Here is a 6,000-nt window from a genome sequence, read left to right as displayed (position 1 = left end):
GATTATGACCTGAGCCCGAGTCAGACACCCAACTGACTGAGCTACCCAGGTGCCCCAAGGTTTAATGTTTTTTAATGACTAAAATTAAAAATTTTTCAGTTTTAACTTCTAATATGTTAAATATTGATAGGTATAATACACATAAACAAAAGTTGCTTGGAGTCCTCAAAAATTTTTGGGAGAGGGATCCAAAAAGACCAAGAAGTCTGAGAAACAGTGATTTATGTTTTTACATGTTATTTAGTTTTATACAGACAAATATAAGAATTAAATTAAAATTAAAATTAAGATTAATCTAGGGGCCCCTGGGTGACTCGTAGTTTTAAGCGTCTGGCTTCAGCTCAGGTCATGATCTCGCAGTTCACGGGTTCTGTGCTAACAGCTTAGAGCCTGGAACCTGCTTCAGATTCTGTGTCTCTGTCTCTCTGCCCCTCCACCGCTCACACTCTGTGTCTCTCTCAAAAATGAATAAACAGTAAAAAAAAATTAAATCTAATCTAAAATTAGATTAAATTACACCAACTTAAAAATAGATTTTTAAAAAACATTTATTTTTGAGAGAGAGAGAGAGAGAGTGAGCAGGGGAGGGGTAGTGAGAGAGGGGGACAGAGTATCCGAAGCTGGTGCTTTTGCTGACAGCAGAGAGCCCAATATGGGGCTGAAACTCCCAAACGGTGAGCCACCCAGGGGCCCCTCCATGGTTGCAGCCTTTTCCACAGCTCTGCTAAGGAAATTATTGAAGAGGGTAGTTTTTATTTTGAAAGTCCTGTGGTATCATAATCAAAATATTTTTATTCTATTTCCCTAGCAGTAGTGATGATCCTTTTCCATCCCCACTTCTGACAGCAACATCTTTGATGAAAAACAAGTTACTGGCTTAGGGCTAAACTCTCCAACAGTGTTACTTTGCAAAGAAAACAGCCGAAAAACCCAGAGTAGAAGTAGTGGTGAGGTTTCTAAATTCAAAGAAGTTCAAGGTCAGGAAATAGGGAAATTTTACTAGAAGCCTAAACCTAAATACAGTTCAAAAGGAACAATTCCCAAGTCACTGTGGTCCAGTTTTCTTTTCACTGACTCTTTTTTCTTAGTCAACACGTAAACGGACTCTTTTTAACTGAATTGTGTGTGTACACTCCTTGTGTGTGTGCTGGGGAGGGACGGGACAGGAGGGGACCAGAGATAAAAGCCTGAGAATTTCCGGGAGCCCTTTCACTTTCCCGCCTCAATACTGAGGGGGGCGGGGCCCGAGGCCGGACCGGGGCGGGTTGCTTCCCTGGCCCCGCCCCAACCCTAGTTCTCCGTGCCCCTCCCACATGCGTTTCGCCATGATCCCAACAGGCCCAGCGGCTAGGAGGGTCACGTGAGGGTGGGCGGTGGAGGAGGAGGTTTTCCTCCGCTGGTTTTTCGTCTCTATGGTTGTCAGAGGTGGGCGGCTTTGATCCAAAGGCATTGGCAGCTCCAGTGTGGACAGGTGAGTCCTGGACCCTTAAAGGTGTGAGGGACAGCCATTTAGGGAAGGCGAAAGGGAAGGCAGGGCGAAACAGCTGTAAAGGATCTGGCCGCCCGTGTGTTGGCTTTGGGATCCGGCGACTTCTCGGGTCTGGCGGCATAGCTGTCTTCCCTGACGCGCTCAGTTCAGGGGCTTGAGAGGAGTCCTTAGTCGTGTCTGCTTGCCGTCCTCCGCTTTCCTTCATCTCACCTCATCCCTTTTCGCTGTCCCGGGAGAGCTCCCAGTGCAGAGTTCCCAACGGCGAGGTTCACTTGGGCGCCGATGTCCCTCTCTTTTCCGGCAACCTGGAGATACACAGGTAGACTTGACTAGTTTCGCTGGGATTTGTTGATGTGGATGGACGTGGGTGATGGAGTTTACACTTAGATGCCTTATGGGTAGAAATATTAATTATTGAATCGGAAAAAGAAGTAGAAAGTTCTCCTTCGGGAACCCGAAGGAGCAAAACATAGTGCAGCCTTCTTGGACTGTTCAGTTTTTATCTTTTACGATGCTTTCCGTTTTCATTCTCGCTTAAGTTTCCTTTTTACCATCCCGTCCTGGCCCACCGTACGATGTTTTGAGAATGAGCCGAGTGTTACTGACTCTGTGTGAATGTTGAGAGAAGAGTTTAAAACGGACTGTTCTTTAAGTTGCTGTCTCTGCTATCTTATGGTTACTTTTCCTTCCCTTTCAGATGCCTAAAAAGTGTTGTTAAGTATTTGTAAATGTAATGTAAGAAGAATTACTATTTTATGGCCAAGGGACTGGAATAAACTATTCCCCTTGTGGTACCTGGAAAGACTCACTTTCTTTGTTATTTTATAAATGTTTTTATCTCCAAATTTTGGGGTGGTTTGGCTATACCTTTGTTTATGTTAAAGTACCCCTTAGGTCCTGTGTGCAAGTAATCTAGCAGTAGAAGAAAGGAGTATGCTGACAAAGTGAACCAATTTGGGGTTGATAGATGTAGAATTAAAGTTTAAAGTTAAACCATATGACTAATAAAACGTCAGCATCTTGAGACACAGATATCACCCTGGATGACCAACACGCTGTCTTTCTGGTGTTGGACAAGGTAATGAGTTTGTTGAACATCATCTTGTCTTAAAAACTTTTTAAAACTTTTCACTTGTTTGTGAGAAGATGGTGTTGGCCTCCAGCTACTCTTTATAGTCACCCTTGATAGGTGATTATCTCTTCCACTTAAGATCATCACTCTGGCCATCTAATTATGTCTGGCCATCTAATTATGTCATTGACACCCTCTAAGTGTCCTTACTGAAAATTGTGAAACACAGAGTAATACTAACAAAAAGTGAAGATTCAGGAGTTGGTTCTGTGCTTGGGGAGAAAGGGAAAGAGTGATAGAAGCTAATAAAAGCAAGAGAACAAAAGCACGTATCGCTACCTTCCTTTATAATTTATAGACCATATTCAGTAGACTTTTTATATTCCCACCGATGCATCCTTGAGACTGACTTTCCTATATTTAAGAATGAACAATGGTATGTAACTTTTCCCATGATGCATTATTACATGAAATAATTATAACTGAAAGATTTAACTGACCCTTCAGGTCTTATATTATTTAGAATTATAGGACTAAAGTAATTGATAAGGTTATTAAACCTAATTTGGACACTTTTAATCTTTAGTTTTACTTTTTGAGCAATTTTTGTAGTGGTGGCATCACGTGCTGAATGTTAACCAGTATTTTCCATATAGAGTTGTTTAGTATATTCGTCTTTTTGCTTTAAAGTTTATTTATTTATTTTGAGAGAGAGAGAGAGAGAGAGAGAGAGAGAGAAGTGGGAAAGAGGCAGAGAGAGGGAGAGACAGAATCCCAAGCAGGCTCCACACTGTCAGCGCAGGGCCAGACGGGGGCTGAACCACGAGATCATGACCTGAGCCAAAATCAAGAGTGTGGTGCTCAGGGTGCCTGGGTGGCTCAGTAGGTTAAGCATCTGATTTCGGCTCAGGTCACGATCTCCCAGTTTATGGGTTCAAGCCCCAGAGCCTGCTTCGAATTCTGTGTCTCCCTCTCTCTCTGCCCCTCCCCCGCTCGTTCTCTCTCTCTCTCTCTCTCTCTCTCTCTCTCTCTCTCTCTCTCAAAAATGAATAAACATTAAAAAAAAAAAGAGTGGGATGCTCAACTGACTCAGGCACCCTTATATATTCCTTTCAAAAAGGGAATCAATTTTGTTTTTAAAGTTTTACTTGCACTTTTTATTTTTTCCCCACTCAAAACAAAAATAGCTTGGGTGTTTGCCAACTAAAAAAGTTGATTCTTTTAAAATAGGTTTTCTAGGGGCGCCTGGGTGGCCCAGTCGGTTGAGCGTCCGACTTCGGTTCAGGTCGTGATCTCGCAGTCTGTGAGTTCGAGCCCCGAGTCGGGCTCTGTGCTGACAGCTCAGAGCCTGGAGCCTGTTTCAGATTCTGTGTCTCCCTCTCTCTGACCCTCCCCCGTTCATGCTCTGTCTCTCTCTGTCTCAAAAATAAATATTAAAAAAAATAAATAAAAAATAAAATAAAATAGATTTTCTATACACTTTGTAAATTATGAGAAAATTGTTAATGCTTTTAAGACATTAAATGTTGTTACATTTGGAAAAATGGAAATATGATGAAAATATAACATTGAAAGTCGGAATCCTAATTTATGTTTTCCCCTGCCACCCTGTAACCACTAGTTAGTTCCCTTTGCATATTTGTGAATCAGTGTGCAAAAGTAGAGTCTCAAGTAAAACTCCCTGGGAGAGGTGGTACTAATAGCTCCAGGCTTACATCCTACAACCTTAGAAACTCCAAAAGAGAGAGAACTTCCCTGTGTCTCTGATTCCAGCAAACTACTATATGAGAATTTCATTAACCGGACTTGGGTCATTGCCCATCCTGGCAGTAGTCTCTATGGTCAGAGTGATAGAATGCTTTGTGTGGTCAAGATTGGATCTTGTTCTCACCATGGAGTGGGGTAGGGGGATAACCGTTTTAAACTACATGAATTAGGAACAGGCAACGTCAGGGTGCCTGCCTGGCTCAGAGGTAGAGTATCCTATCCCCCTCTTGATCTTGGGGTTGGGAGTTCAAGCTTCACATTGGGTGTAGAGTTTACCTAAAAAAAATAGACAACAGGTTTTCTTTAGGGAAATTGAGGTGTCATTTTTCTGGAGAGGGGAGAACGATTCCTGGACAGGCAAAAACAACAGATGTTCACTGAAATAATTTTATATGTATTTGTTTTTTTTTAATTAAGAGAATTTGCTTTCCTTTACCCAATATAAATTAATTGTATTTTGCAGTTTGAGTGTTAGTGTTTTTTTTTTAATGTCTATTATTTTATTCATTTATAGAACTTGAAATTTAAACTCCTTGACTAGCATATATTTGTGCTGTTGTTATATGTTTAGCCCTGTACTCTGGAGTATTCAGCTTTTCTAACTTTAGGTATATTGTGTGTTTGTCAGTTTGTTAAAATCATTTATTGGTAATTTTTTTTTTTTTTTTTTACTGTAGGTGAACTTAACAAATTGTAGTTTTATAAATAGTAAATAAAGTTTTGAATATTTAAATGTATGTAGTCAGTATGGTTAAATGCTTGATTCTTTTAATTATTACACGTTTAAAAATCTGTTAGTATAGAGGGGCGCCTGGGTGGCTCAGTTGGTTGAGTGTCTGACTTCGGCTCAGGTCATGATCTCGCGGTCCGTGAGTTCAAGCCCCGCATCAGGATCTGTGCTGACAGCTCAGATCCTGGAGCCTGCTTCAGATTCTGTGTCTCCCGCTCTCTGCCCCTCCCCCGCTCATGCTGTGTCTCTCTCTGTCAAAAATAAATAAATTTAAAAAAAATATATTTAAAAAATGTGTTAGTATAGTAACCATTTCATTTTGAGCATTGTATGAAAAAGAAATTATAATTGTCACAAATTGCTGTCACTGGGCATTAACTTTAAGACTATAGTTAACATTAATGTCTGGTTTTGTATCTCTATGGATTATTCTAATGGTTCATTATATTTTAAGAGGAAATATAATTGAAGTTACATATTGTTTACTCCACTGTCTTGATTTTGTTTAAAGGAAATGTTAGCAGTTCAATTCAATGGACATTTGAGCTTTAGTTGCAAACGTTGGTGTCATGGGCTTTAGTTTAGACAGATTCATATTCTAAAATCCAACTCCATCACTTCTTGATGTTGAGCAAGTTACTTAATCTCTCTGAACTTGAGTTTATTCCATTATCAAAATAGAAATAATAACACTTGTCTCAAGGGGGGGGGGTCTTATGAGGAGTAATTTAATGTATGCCAAGGGTCTGGGATGTAGTAGGTACTTATTAAATGTAATTGTTAATAATAATGAGAACAAGAAATAACGTCTAAAAAGATTTTACTACCCCAATTTCAAAATGTTTAGCTCCAGAGGGTATAAATGTATATATAGGTGTTATGGAATTAATTGTTTTGTGTCAGTTTGTCTTGATTTTAGCAGGTTTTTAAATTCTGTGTTAC

The 6,000-nt window shown here is 40.1% G+C and overlaps 1 protein-coding gene across 7 annotated transcripts in view; it reads left to right on the top strand.

Moving 5' to 3' along the window:
- The first annotated feature begins 1,334 nt into the window (after positions 1 to 1,334).
- The window catches only part of MICU1 (mitochondrial calcium uptake 1), a 243,122-nt gene continuing 238,456 nt past the window's right edge, over positions 1,335 to 6,000 (top strand). For 3 of the 7 annotated variants that reach the window (XM_042908312.1, XM_042908313.1, XM_042908314.1), the window contains exon 1: positions 1,336 to 1,471. The gene's annotated coding sequence lies outside the window, so the exon portion shown is untranslated. Of the gene's footprint in view, positions 1,472 to 6,000 lie in introns of all 7 variants that reach the window. The other 4 variants (XM_042908315.1, XM_042908316.1, XM_042908318.1 and 1 more) reach the window with 2 other exon arrangements.

Source organism: Panthera leo, chromosome D2 (genome assembly GCF_018350215.1).
Source record: "Panthera leo isolate Ple1 chromosome D2, P.leo_Ple1_pat1.1, whole genome shotgun sequence".
NCBI classification, from domain to species: domain Eukaryota; kingdom Metazoa; phylum Chordata; class Mammalia; order Carnivora; family Felidae; genus Panthera; species Panthera leo.
The sequence above is the reverse complement of the archived record's forward strand: the minus strand, read 5'-3'. Positions and strand labels throughout refer to the sequence as shown.